General features: G+C 44.3%; 1 long non-coding RNA gene across 1 annotated transcript in view; it reads right to left on the minus strand.

Moving 5' to 3' along the window:
- Window positions 1–3,142: 3,142 nt before the first annotated feature.
- LOC123580181 overlaps window positions 3,143–14,416 on the minus strand; it is a 70,465-nt gene continuing 59,191 nt past the window's right edge. Inside the window, exons 5-6 of the long non-coding RNA XR_006703161.1 lie at window positions 6,458–6,541; window positions 3,143–4,096 (exon numbers count right to left, since the gene is read on the minus strand). This is a non-coding gene — a long non-coding RNA (uncharacterized LOC123580181). The remainder of the gene's footprint in view (window positions 4,097–6,457; window positions 6,542–14,416) is intronic.

Raw genomic sequence — 14,416 nt, forward strand, 5'->3', positions numbered from 1 at the left:
GCCATCAGCTTCCAGAGGCATGAACTTGGGAACATTTCCTAGCATCCCTGGGGCCTGGTTCCCACAACTGAACAACCATACACTCACACATGCTAATAAAGCAGATCTGCAACAAGGATTAAGAAGCCGGGGCAGGAAAGTACCCAACACAATGCTGGTAAGAATTGACGGCTGCCAATTTGCTTCGAAGTGGTAAAGCGGGAGAGGCGTCTGGCTGGCTCAGTTGGTAAAGCATGTGACTCTTGATCTCAGGGTTGTGGGTTGGGGTTGTGGGTTCCGGCTTGTGGGTTTGAGCCTCATGCTGGGTGCAGGGATTACTTAAAAATAAAAAGCTTTAAAAAGAAAATGACGAAGGGGAGGCACAAAAGGGAGAAGAGACGCAACAGGATAGACCCTGAGGTAATAATGAAAACAGGTCTGCCAAGTCAGAACTATTTGCCTAATAACACTACAATGTCATTTGCCTTTCTCCCTCTCTTCCTCTCATGAAGGTACTGTGGAATTTTCCAGAGGCTACATGGCATGTGATTGGACAACCATGAAATAAATGCAGAAGCAGATCTGAGAAGCCAGCTGCCTAGTAAGCCAGACATTCAAAGGATTTGCAGAATGTAAAACAATGCCTCTCATCTTACTAATTTTTTGGTTTGGAAAAACATAGTTTAGTTTTTTTTATAAAAAGTTATTTAACAACCATTAGGATGGCTATTACTTAAAAGAAAATTGTAACAGAAAACCACAGGTGTTGGCACGGATGTGGAGAAATTGACACCTTGGGCTTTGCTGGGGGGAATGTAAAATGGTAGAGCGGCTGTGGCAAACAGTGTGTCAATCCTTAAAAAATTAAGCATGGAATTACCATTTGATCCGGCAATGCCACTTCTGGGTATATGCACAACCAAACTGAAAGCAGGGTCTCAAAGAGGTATTTGTGCGCCCATGTGTGTAGCAGCACTGCTCCCAATAGCTAAGTGGTGAAAACAACCCAATGTCTGTCGACGGATGAATGGATAAACAATATGTGGTCTATATACACAATGGCATATTATTCAGCCTTGAAAAGGAAGGAAACCCTGACACAGGCGACCACAGGGTGAACCTTGAAGATATTATGCTAAATGATGCAAGCTGGACAAAAAAAGACAAATATGTGTGACTCCACTCATACGGAGTACCTAGAGCAGTCAAATCCATAGAGACAGAAGGACGGTAGTTCCCAGGGGCTGGGGACAGCAGGTATGGGGAGTTAGGGTTTAATGGGTACAGAGTTTTAGTATGGGAAGATGAAAACGTTCTGGAGACGGGTAGTGGCGGGAGTTGCACAACAATGTGAATGTACTTAGTGCCATTGAATGGTACATTTAAAAATGGTTAAAAGTGTAAACTTTGGATATATTTTACCACAATAACAACAAAATAAAATAAAGTAAAATCTAACGGATGATGTATAACTAGCATTTAAAAGCTTATAGCAGAGAGGGACCTGGGTGGCTCAGTTGGTTAAGCGTCCAACTTCAGCTCAGGTCATGATCTCATGGTTCATGAGTTCAAGCCCTACATCAGATCCTTTGTCTCACTCTCTCTCTGCCCCTCCCCTGCTTGCACACACTCTCCTCTCTCTCTGTCTCAAAAATAAACATTTAAATAAATAAATAAAAATAAATCCTATAGTAGAAATAAATTATCAAGGAAAAAAGTATTTGTGTTGACATGTAATGGGAGTATTATTTTTAAGTGAATTAATATTTTTAAATGTCTGAGTTCTAATGTCTAATATAGCAAACAGCAATAGATGCAACCCACAGGTCCAAAAGCTCTTGGAGGTTCTCAAAAAATTTTAAGAGTGTAAGTGTAAAATGAGACCAAAAGGTTTGAAAATGTCTACATGATATTATTCTCTCTACTTTGCATAGGTTTTAAATTTCCTGTATTAAAAAAATTTATTTTAAGCACCCGACTCTTGATTTCAGCTCAGGTCATGATCCCACAGTTTGTGAAATCAAGCCCGGCATCGGGCTCTGTGCTGACAGTGTGGAGCCTGCTTGGGTTTCTCCCCCTCTCTCTGCCCCTCCTCCCCTGCTCACACTCACATGCACACTCTCACTTTCTCACTCTCTCAAAATAAATAAGCAAACTTTTTTTAAAACCCAGTAATTGGCTATTTTTCTTTCCTTCTTTGCTGTTTGGGCAAACTGTTTAACCTTGAAGGTCCTCAGTATTCTCATCTGTCAAGGGGGTAGATAAGTCTAAAGTATGATTCCATGAATCAAATCTAACCCCACACAGACACAGGGGCTACTGCTCCCCGCTACCCCACCCCTGAGCTTCTGTGGAGATCTGAGCCTCTCTGGCTTGAGGAAGAGGGAGTGTGCTCTTGTGTTAATCAGATCCCATTAATTTTTCAAAGTAGACAACAGCCCACTTACTCATCTCCCATCGAGCCTCATCCATAATTGATCCCGCACTGCACTTATCCAAATAGACAGAGGAGATGCCCGGGGCACGTGGGGCTCTGGGAGGGTTTTCTGCTGATGAGCCTATCCTCCGAATTAATGGCTGTAGTGAGAAGCACTCACAGCCATGACCTGTTGTAACTAAAGGGGGCTGACGCCTTTCCTTCGATCAAGAATGACAAGGAAGAGAGAAAGAAACTACTCCCTAAATGCTCTAAAGGACTGTTCTGAGATTACTCCTAGTAATCGAAGCAGTTTGAGGGGATTGGTCTAAGACAGCTTTGAACTCAGGTTCATAAAGACCTCAGCAAGTCTGGACCTCAAGCCCCTTTGATCACGGCCTCTACTTGAGGCCATATACCTCTGCCCCATCTCCCCTCCAGAATAAATGCCAAATGGATCGAAGGTTTAAATATTTTTTAGAAAGAATTAGTTACAATGCTTAAAGACAATTGGGGCGCCTGGGTGGCGCAGTCGGTTAAGCGTCCGACTTCAGCCGGGTCACGATCTCGCGGTCCGTGAGTTCGAGCCCCGCGTCGGGCTCTGGGCTGATGGCTCAGAGCCTGGAGCCTGTTTCCGATTCTGTGTCTCCCTCTCTCTCTGCCCCTCCCCCGTTCATGCTCTGTCTCTCTCTGTCCCAAAAATAAATAAACGTTGAAAAAAAAAATTTTTTTTTTAAATAAAAAAAAAAAGACAATATAAAGTGAACATTTATCAGATGAGTAAAGATTCTGTGATAAGAAAGAGAAAAGCGGTCCCTGACATTTGGGAGAGCTGGCCCGGCCCTCACAGCTAGGCGCTGGAGTTTTCCTGTCGAACATAAACAATTTCATACAATGTCAACGTCAGACAAGGTCACAGGCAAGACAAAAGCAAGACCACTCTGTAATCATCTCTGAACTGTACTCATTGGCCAGGAAGCCGTAACAAAGTACCACAAACTACGTGGATTAGATAACACGTAAGGTCTGGCAGTTCTGGAGACTGGAAGCCTGTGATCAAGGTGTCTGCAAGACCACGCTTTCTCTGAAGGTGCAAGGGAAGGAGCGGTTCCGGGCCTCTCTCCTAACTTCTGGTGGTTCCTGGGCTTGTGGCAACAGAACTCCGATTTCCACCTGGTGCTCCCCCTGTAGTGCATCTCTGTCTACATTCCCCTTTTTTGTAAGGACACCAGTCATATTGGTTTAGGGGCCCATGCTACTGGCCGTTTGTAAATAAGGTCATATTCTACAGTACTGGGGGTTAGAACTTTAACATATGAACTTGAGGAGTAGACAATTCAACCCATAACCCATGAACTTGGACAAAAACAAGGACATTGTCCAAACCATAAAAATGATCAGACATCCCCTGTATGTTTCTTGGGGCTGCTGTAACAAATTACTACACGTTTAGTGCCTCAAAACAACAGAAATGTATCATCTTACAGTTCTGGAGGACAAAAGTATGAAATCAGTCTCACTGGGCTGAAATCAAGGTATAGTCAGTGCAGTGCCTCCTCCAGAGGCTCTAGGAAAGAATCCATCCCTTGCCTCTTTCAGGTTCTGGTGGCTGTAGGCATTCCTTGGCTTGTGGACACATCCCTCCAGACTTCAAAGTCAGCATCCTCAAATCTCTCAGCTCTATCTTTACACTGTCTTCTCCTGAGAGAGAGAGACAGACAGACAGACACAGAGAGCAGGTATGTGTGAACCTCTGCCTCTCCTTTTTTTTTTTTAAGTTTATGTATTCATTTTTGAGAGAGAGCACACGTACGCACAAGTGGTGGGGGGGAGAGAATCCCAAGCAGTTCTGCACTGTTGGTGCAGGGCCCAAACTCACAAACCACAAGATCATGACCTGAGCTGAAGTCAGACGCTCAACCAACTGAGCCACCCAGGCGCCCCATGCCTCCCTTTTACATAAACATTTGGGAATATATTTAGGGCTCACCTGAATAACGCAGGATAATCTCCCCATCTCAAGATCCTTAACTTAGTCCCAGCTGAAAAGACAAGTTTTCCATCTAAGGAAATATTCGCAGCCTCCAGGGATTATGATCTGATGACTGTGGCAGCCATTATTCAGACTACTCTACCCCCGGCCCTAGCTAATGAGGGTGACTGCTACTTCTTTGTCAATTATAGCTTTAATCTCACTTCATTCCTAGCACTTTCTAAATCAGATTTATTAGAATATGCAATCACAGACTTGCCTTCACCTCCAGAAAGTGTCCAGTTCAAAGAAAAGCCTTATTTCCTTAAAACCTTCTCAAAACTACTTGACCCAGGTGCAGACCCTGTAAGTCCTTTGTAATACTCCTGATGAGGTGCCTCACAGTTCTCCCATAATGTATGGCTTCTGTGTTGCAAAGAGTCAATAAACCCAACTTTGTTCAACTACAGGTATATCCACGGTGGCATTTAGCTGGAGAAAATAACAGTAGCATAAAAGCCATAAGAAGTATCACAAAGAAGAAAAGGCCTAAGTTTGTCTACATAAGAGTGACATTATCAAAAACTGGCAGAATAAGAATCTCCAAAAACCCTCTTGACCATAAAAGCAATGGGATCACTGGCAAAAATTGTCAGAATCAACTGCTTTAGAATGTTAGAAATTAACCAAAAGTTTGTAGCGATCAGGGATGGGGTGCTTTTTCAAGGAAAACAATGAATCTTGATAAGAACCTAGAGCTTTGTGACATTTTAACTTGCCCTAGTCCCACCCCCTGCTCTCCAGCCCACAATAACCTTGAAAACTAACGACTCATAATCACTAGCAAATCACTGGGAAAACCGGCAGCCCAGCAGCCCAGCTGCCACTGATGGAGTCAGAACAGAGTGGAGCTTTTCAGAGCCCCAATGTCAGAGCATCATCATCACTTGATCTGTCTGGCAGTCCCCTGGAAAACCCCACTTGTAAGGCTCATCCTTAGTTGACCTGGCTCAGAGCTCAGCCAGTGTAAACAGTCTTTTATTTCCTCCCCCAGGAGCTTTTGTCAAAAACAGTAAGTAGCAATTATATAACATTTTAGCTGCCTGAAGGAGAAATAAGTTTGGGCAAACAACGAGCTAATAACCAAAAAACTTAAAAGGAAAAGCTGGAGAATGAGAATTCCATAGAAGGTGTGGAAAAGGAGGCCATGCACACACAGAAAGCTGTGCACATGCCTAGGGCTGCGTGCATGATCAGGAAAGGTAGGAGAAGGCAGTAAGCTATCACCGCTGGCTCATCTTGGGGCCCCCTGTGAGCAGGCAGTAGAGACCAAGCCAGTGCTGTAGATGCTAGGCTGCGTGATGAAAGTGCGCCCCACATATAGAACCCCTTGACAAAGCCTGGGAGACTTTCTGGTTCCAGGGACTTAAGGAAATCTCTATCCAATCAATGGCTGACCACGAGGCTGAGAAGAGACTTCAGTGGCCACAAACAACAAAAAATACAGAGACTTTATAGAGTTAGCACGGTAGAGTCACTAAGCAAATAAACAACAACAGCAGTAACAGAAACAGCAAAACAACAAACCCTGGGAAGGAGGGACAATCTGATTTCCAGAGTTGTCACGTTATGTTATTTAGAATGCCCAATTTCCAACAATAAGACATAAGATACACAAATAAAAAAGAAAGTATGGCCCATACACACACACTCACAAAAATGCCCATGCAAACAGTCCCTGAGGAAGCACAGGTGTTGGACTTACTAGACAAAATCTTTAAATCAGCTCTTTTAAGTATGTTCAAAGAACCAAAGGAAACCATGTCTAAAGCAGCAAAGGGGGAGACGCCTGGAGTGATGGCAGCAAGATGGCGGACCAGGAGAGCCCAGCCTCCACACCCCCACAAACACTGACTTCAGGACAGATGACCTCCCAAGTCTCCAGGGGAAGAGATGAACACCCAGATCCATAACATCCAAAGAACCAAGAGTAGGCTGAATATCAGAAAATCTTCTATTAGACATATTAAAATCAAATTGTTCAAAGTCAAGGACAGAATTTTGAAAGCGGCAAGAGAAAAGCTACTCACCACATACAAGGGAGCCCCCGTGAGACTGTGAGAGGATTTCCCAGCAAACCCATGAAGGTCAGGACAGAGGATACACTCAAAGTGCTGAAAGAAAAAAAACAAACCAGAAGTGTCAACAAAGAAAAAGCTGTCCTTCAGAAATGGAGAGAAAAAGACTTTCCTAGGCAAACAAAAGCTGAGGGAGTTCATCACAACCAGACCTGTCTTATGAGAAATGCTAGAAGGAGTTCCTCACGTTGAAAGGTAGGGATACCACATGGAACACGAAAACATATGAAAGTAGAAGACTCTCTGGTGAAGGTAAGCACATGGTAAAATTCAGAATACCCTAATTCTGTAATGGTGGGGCATAAATCACTCCTAATGCCAGCATAAAAGTTAAAAGACTCGGGGCACCTGGGTGGGTCAGTCAATTAAGCAGCCGACTTCTGCTCAGGTCATGATCTCAAGGTCCATGAGTTTGAGACCCGCATCAGGCTCTGTGCTGACAGCTCAGAGCCTGGAGCCTGCTTCAGATTCTGTGTCTCGCTCTCTCTCTGTCCCTCCTCTGCTCACTCTCTGTCTCTCTCTCAAAAATAAATAATCATCAAAAATTTCAAAAAAGTTAAAAGACTCAAGCACTTAAAATAACTATAGCTAAATAACCCGCTCGTTGGTACATATCATAAAAGGATGTAAATAGTGACATCGATAACACGGGGCAGGAGGGGTAAAAGTGTGGAGTTTTTGTATGTGATGGAAATTAAGTTATCAGCTTAAAATGAACTGTCATAACTAGAAGATGTTTTATGTGAGCTTCGTGGTAATCACAAAGAAGAAACCTGTAGTAGAAACACAAAAGATATGGAGAAAAGAATCAAAACATAACACTATAAAAAAGTCATCAAGTCACAAAGGAAAACAACCAGAGGAAGTAAGGAATTACAAAACAGGCAGAAAAGAGTTTTTTACATGAAAACAGTCTATGTCTTTACCAACCAGCAATTATTTTTAAAGTAAGTGGATTAAATTACCCAGTCAAAAGACAGACTGGATCAACGGGTAGTCAGGGGAGGCCTCTCTGTGGAGGTGGTAGTGAAACAGTCCTAACTGAAGGAAAGGAAGGTGGCAGGCAGGTGTCCTTGGGAAGTGCGTTCCAGGCAGAGAGAAGAGCCACTGCAGAGACCATGGGCAAAGAGCTTGCTGGGGAGGGAGATGAGGCAGAACTAGAGGCCACAGAGTCTGAAGTGCAGGAGAGGGAGGTGGAAGGGTCTCCTAAGATAAAGGGAAGCTTCTGGGGCCTTAATGGGGTGTAAAGGGTGGAGGATTGGTTGGTGGTGCTCTCATGGACTGGAGGCTAGGGGGTACAGAATTGAGGAGGCCAGATCAGTGAGGAGGGGAGAGACAGAGGTGGCTTCATCTCTGGTGGGAGCTGGGAAAACAGTGAAGTGGGCGTATTGAAGAAATATGTCAGGGCCAGAGCTGATGAGATTTGCTAACACACTGAATGTACACCTCCTAGCACAAATTTCTCTGTTCTTTTAGAGGCTTCATTCTTCTCTAATCTATTTGTAGAGAGAACAAATGAGGGCATTTTCAGAAAGTCGTCAAGAGTGAGAGATGAAGAGATGAGGTTAAAGCCTCCCCACCCCCAACCTGGACTCTCTCAATTGAAGCACGGCACATCCCCAAAGAGAACCACATGAGAATGTCCATGGCAGCTTTCCCATAATAGCCCCAAACTGGAAACAACCCACATGTGGCTCAATAGTCGAATGGACAAATAGATTGTGTGTATTCCTACTATGGAATACTCAGCAACAGTGAAAAAGCAAAATGGAATGCATCTCAAAAACATTATGTTTTGCAAAAAAAAAAAAAAAAAAGTCAGACAAAGAAGAGAGGATTCTGATGATTCCACTAGTACAAATCTAAGCACTGGCACCCTTCATTTAATTGGTAGTGACAGAAATCCCAACAGTGGTATCCCAAGGTGACAGTGGTTACCTTTGGGGCAGGAGGCAGAGATGGACTGGAAAGGGGCAGGAAGTGACATTCTGGAAAGCTGGAAATGTTCTAGATCTAGATCTGTAAAAAAGTCAGTGGCACCATGGATAAATCAATGAGAGGACATGTGCCCCTGATAGGAAGTCATGAGAAGGGAACTTCCCCCAAATTCCCAACTCCAGTGCAAGCATGAGCAAATAATCACAGAAACTCAAACTAAGGATCCATCTACAAAACAGCAGTATTCCTCAAAACTGTCAAGCTTGTGAAAAACAAGGAAACCATCAGAGACCAGAGAGACCTGAAGAGACGTGGTATCCTGCATGGGATCCTAGAACAGAAAGAGGGCATTAACGAAGAAGGTGGGTGAAATCCATATGAAATCGGAGCTTTATTCATAGTAGCATACCAACCCTGGTTTCTTAGTTGCAACAACTGTATTGTGATAATGCTGACATTAGGTAAAACTCAGTGTAAAGTATTTAGGAATTCTGTACTATCTTCACAGTTTTTTTCTGATGATAAAATTATTCAAAAGTAAAAAGATTATTTTTAAAAAGTCATTGAGGGGCACCTGGGTGGCTCAGTCAGTCAGGTGTCCAACTGAATATTTAGACTTGTCATTTTACTGTTAAATTAGCTCTTAATAAAATATTTGGGGGGGGGGGGAGACAGAAGCACATAACATGCTCCCTGACCCAGCCAGCACACCGCCCAGCTGCAGCCTTCGGGAGCCCACCCAGCAACAGTAGTGACAGAACTGGGTCCCAGGAAAGGGCTGCTGACTTGCCCTCCGACACCTCCTGCCTCTCCCCAGCACAGGGCAGCAACACATCAGCCACAGTGGGCCACATATCATTCTCTCCAAGGGATCTGAACATATTTTCAAAAATCCATTTTCCTTCTTAAATGTTATTGTTGAAAATTCCAGTCCAGGGATGTGATACGGATCTCAGCATTCAGTGAGAGAGGTGGCCGCTGAGGCCTCTCCCGTCTCCAGTCACCCCCAGGAGTCTGCCCTGGGCCAGGTGTGGGGCTGCTTGCAGGAGGTGAAAGAAAAACCAACAGCTCCGGTGAGAAGGTGGGTCAGGCCAAGTCTGCCCAAGAGAGCCATTAAAAGCACGGACTCTAAAGCCAGGCTGGGGGTTCGAATCCTAGCTCTACCACTTACCAGCTGAATGCCTGTGGACATGTTAGTTAACTCCTGAGCACTCCAAACCTACAGGTGAAATAGGAATAACGATTCTTTACAGAGCCCTAAATTTTTTACATATTGATCTTTAAAGTGTAAGGACCCACCACCTCTCTATCTCTATAATCCTGGGGATTACATCCTGTGTTTCCTGACATTGGAGCTCCACTTCGATAACTTCTTCCCTGCACTCCCACTAGCTCTCTAAACTAGGAGACCCAATCCTCCAGGATAAGGCCTTTCCTTTCACCCACAAATACCTAGTGAGCCCTCTTCCATTGGGGGGACACGCCAAACAGTGAACCAGGCCAGAATCCGGCCTCTGTTTACAGCTTAGATCTCACCTCTCAGGTCCGCCAGCACACTCTTTCCATATGGAAGGACTTTCTTTTCTTCCCCTACCCCTCACACCTTGTGACTTTTTTTTTTTTTTTTTTAGTGTTTGTTTGTTTTGAGAGGCATAGAGAGACAGAGCACAAGTTAGGAAGGGGCAGAGAGAGAAGGAGACACAGAATCTGAAGCAGGCTCCAGGCTCTGAGCTGTCAGCACAGAGCCCAACTCGGGGCTCTAACTCAAAAACCGTGAGATCATGACCTGAGCTAAAGTCAGACGCTTAACCGACTGAGCCACTCAGGCACCCCATAGTGTTTATTTACTTTTGAGGTTGGGGGGGGAGAGAGAGAGAGAGAGACAGACAGACAGACAGACAGACAGACAATGATTGGGGGAGGGGCAGAGAGAGAGAGGGAGACACAGAATCCAAAGCAGGCTCCAGGCTCTGAGTTGTCAGCACAGAGCCCGACGCAGGGCTTGAACCCATGAACCACGAGATCATGACCTGAGCTGAAGTTGGATGCTTAACTGACTGAGCCACCCAGCTGCCCTTCCTTGTGACTAACTTCTAAACATCCTTCAGATCACCCTGAACTGTCACTTCCACCAGGAAGCCCTCACTGACCCCCCTTGCCCAGCCCACGTCTCTCCTAACTTCCCCACTAGCCAGGGACTCCTTACTTCTGTTATATACACTGCTAAGTCATCTACAGAACCCAGCTCAAAGCCTGGCACCTGCAATCACTGAGCATCTGTTGAATGAATAAGTAAATGAATGAGTAAATGACCTGGGAGAATAAGGAAGGCTTCTTCATGGAGAAGGTGGCATTTCACTGGGTTTTGAAGGATGAGTGGAAGTTAACCAACAGAAGAGTGGGAGGAGGGAAGGTCTAAGGGTGTTCTGAAGGCTTACACTTTCTGGGGCCCAAAGGGGAGGTGTCAGTCCAGGCTAAGATATTAGGCTAAGATTTTAGGGCTTGATCTTGTAAGCCAGGGACTGTCAGCCCAACAGAACATTCAAACTGCCTGGGACCCAACTCTGTAGACTCTAGTCCAGGCAATCTAGACCCCTCAGATTCTGAGGACAGCTAAGGTCAGGGACCCCTGCTGGAACATCAAGTGGAAAGTCAGAAAGATTTCCAACCACAAAGGGACACAATCCCATCTTCAGATCTAACACTGTATCAGAAGTGAGGCCAGACAGAAGCCAAGAGTGAACAGGATGGCAGAAAGGGGAAAAAGTCAAGAGACTGGGGTTCCCATTGACTGCAGGACACAAGGGAAACAGTGTGGGTCAGTGATAAGAAAGGTGAGCTGTGATTCCACTACTACTGAAGCAGGTGGAAAATCTGAGAAGTAAGTGTGATCTGTGTATACTTGTGGCACAACTCATCCTCCACCCAACACATACACAAAAACACACATGCACACAAGCACATACACACACACTCAGCCCTTCCTTGCTGAAGCCAGTAGTCCATCACAGTAGATTGCATATAGACACCTGCATGCTAAGTCTGGCTAACAGATCTCCAACCTTATAAAAATTTGCTTGCACACAACACTGGCAAGATGAGGCCCGACACAGCATCAATTTCCACTGTATCCGTTTCCACAGAACGAGAAGACAAGTAGTGGCTTCTAGAAAGAGCTTCAGGCTCCAATGGTTTTGCCTTTTCTGAGAAGCAACTACTGCTTTCATCCACACTGGGTGGGGGCAGAGGGAGGCGGCACAAACAGACAGTGGCTACGCTCTTGCTCATTATAGCCAAGTCCTGATATAGAAAGAAGAAAAAAAATACAGTTTGCACTATCTTCAAATATCACAGTGTTGTGACTTATAACAGCACCCACTGTATCTTGTTGCATTCCAACGGCCAAAAAGGAAAAAAAAAATTGAATTACCATGCTAATGTCTTCTCTTTTGGTGAAATCTGTGATCCAGGTATGTGGATATAAAATACATCATTAGTTGCTTTTAAGCTTGTCTTTAATGATGAAAAAACATTGCAGGGCATGAGGGGGAGACATAACTAAACTCACTCACTGGCAGCACTGGGAGCCTCTTGTAAACGGTAATGTGACAGTGCAGTTTCTTTTTTCCTCTGAGATGACAGTTAATTCCAGACCAGGAAGGCTGTCAAAAATGCTTAGTTCTGCTCCACTTGAGTTAATTACCGGCCCTGGGGCAGGCTGCCCTCCACTCCTCTGCTAATGGGGCTGGGCTCCAGGTAAAAAATCCATTTGCAAGAATGTTTTCCTTGCTCCAGATCTAATTTATTGAATATCAAATATTTATGCCAATGCAATTAAAGTGACAACATTGCTCTCCCTTCTCCCCTGCCCCCTAGTCGCAGACAAGCCCAGGCTTGCTGGCAGAATGCTTTATCCCGTCAACACAGGGTAAAACTTCTGCTTGAGCTTCTAAAGCAAGAGCTTTGAAACCTCTTCAACCCATAAAGTCACTTGGGACTTTACCTTTATCTTCTTTTGTAGGCAGCTACGTGACAGGTTATGGAGCAATGGCTGAGACGCTGGGGCAGAAGGCAAAGCGAAGAGAGAAAAGCCTGACTGTGGCTTGAATTCTACCCAAATCCTCTGTGGTCCTCTGTGTTCCAGGCACCAGACTGGGCACTATAGTTGAGAGAAATGGAATAGACTCCATCCATATCTCTATCAGTCTCCCAGCTTGACAGAGGAACAGCTTGGGGTATGTATAGAAAAGGTTCCAGAAACAGATCCTTTAGGGTCTTTGGTTTGGGGTCCCCAAGGCTTGAAGACCATCCAAGGCTCCATCCCATCCAACCAGCCTAACTGCAAAAAGTTTCAGGTCCAGCAAAGCATATTCCACCTTTCCCAAGACTCTATTCACCCAGCAAGAAGGCCTCAGATTATCCAGACTCTGGAGCTTTGGGGCATTCCCTGTGGGGACAGTGCCCAGCCCCCAACGTCACATCACCCCCATGAGTCTCTTGCACCACAAAACACATGGTTTGACATCTACCCCAAACAGAGGGGTGGCTGGTAAAGATAAGCCAGAGAACAGTCTAATGTGCAAAGGAAATGCATTTGGCTAAAGGAGGAAGGATTTTTTCTTTTCTTTCCAGAAGTAAGGGAGCTCAGCAAAACTCAGGCCAGCAGGTAATATTGTATCTGTGGGATATTTGACATTGTGCTGTGCCCCCTGGCTGGGATTTTTTTTTTTAGGAACCTTGCTGTCTACACCCACCTCTACCTCTCCCTTCCTGCAATGAAACAAAGACCTTTCCTTGGGTCTGAACTGGGTTTTAAAGGAGAAACAGGTATGCACAAGGTAAACCACAAGGCTTAGTAAAGGGAACACAAGACTTTGTGTTCAAAGAACTGAAAATAGATTGATTTTTATTCGAGCCTGAATTGCAAGGGAGTGAGCCCTGGGACTATAAGCATCAAATGAGGTAATCTAAGCATGGTAGAAAATGTCAAGTCCTAGATAAATATGAATTACTCTCCACATCACAGAGGTATTGGGGAACCAAATGATGTTATATGCACACTTGTGTTACATAAATTGTAGTTGTTATAAGACATTTTGGAAGAAGATGGATTAAGCTTTAACCATGGAGATAAATCAGAAAAAAACATATCTGTTAATATCTTTTGATCCTACCTTCTTATAACTGTTCACAAACAGAATTTTTGTAAATTTCCTTTCTGTTCTCTTTTTCGGATGAACATACACTACCCAATTTTAATATTCACTACCCAGTTTAATACCCAATATTTTTTACTTCCTGTCAGTCTGACTACTATGCTTTAGTCTTGAGGCTTTGTGATCATTTTGTATGGCCAGACAATTCTTTGTGAGTGTTGGGGGAAGAGGCTTGGTATTGCTATCCTTTTCTTTCTATGTCTTCTGTTACCACCCTATTCAAAGACATGATCATACCACCCCTCAACTACTGCCATAATTTCTTAGCTGTTTACTATGCCTCTAGCTTCCTCTTGTCTCCAAATCATCTTCCCCTTGGCTGCTCAAATATTGATGTCATTTTTCCTTTAAAAGTAACTATAGGGACGCTTGGGTGGTTCAGTCCATTAAGCATCCAACTCTTGATTTTGGCTCAAGTCATGATCTCGTGGTTTGTGGGATTGAGCCCCAAGGTGGGCTCTGGGCTGACAGAGCTTGGGATTCTCTCTCTGCCCCTCCCCCACTCTCTCTCTCCCCCCCACTTCTAATAAATAAACAAACATTTACAAAAATAAAGGTAACTATAGAAGAACTTCTGCTATAGCCATGGTGATAAGACAAGAAAAAAAAAAAGAGGTAAAAACCACTGGGAAAGAAGAAGCAGACTTACCATTATTTACAGACAATTTAATCATATATCAGAAAACAATAACAAAAAAAAAAAAAACACAGAAAAGGGCACCTGGGTGGTTCTGTCAGTTAAGCATCTGACTCTTGG

This window comes from Leopardus geoffroyi, chromosome A3 (assembly GCF_018350155.1).
Source record: "Leopardus geoffroyi isolate Oge1 chromosome A3, O.geoffroyi_Oge1_pat1.0, whole genome shotgun sequence".
Classification (NCBI taxonomy): domain Eukaryota; kingdom Metazoa; phylum Chordata; class Mammalia; order Carnivora; family Felidae; genus Leopardus; species Leopardus geoffroyi.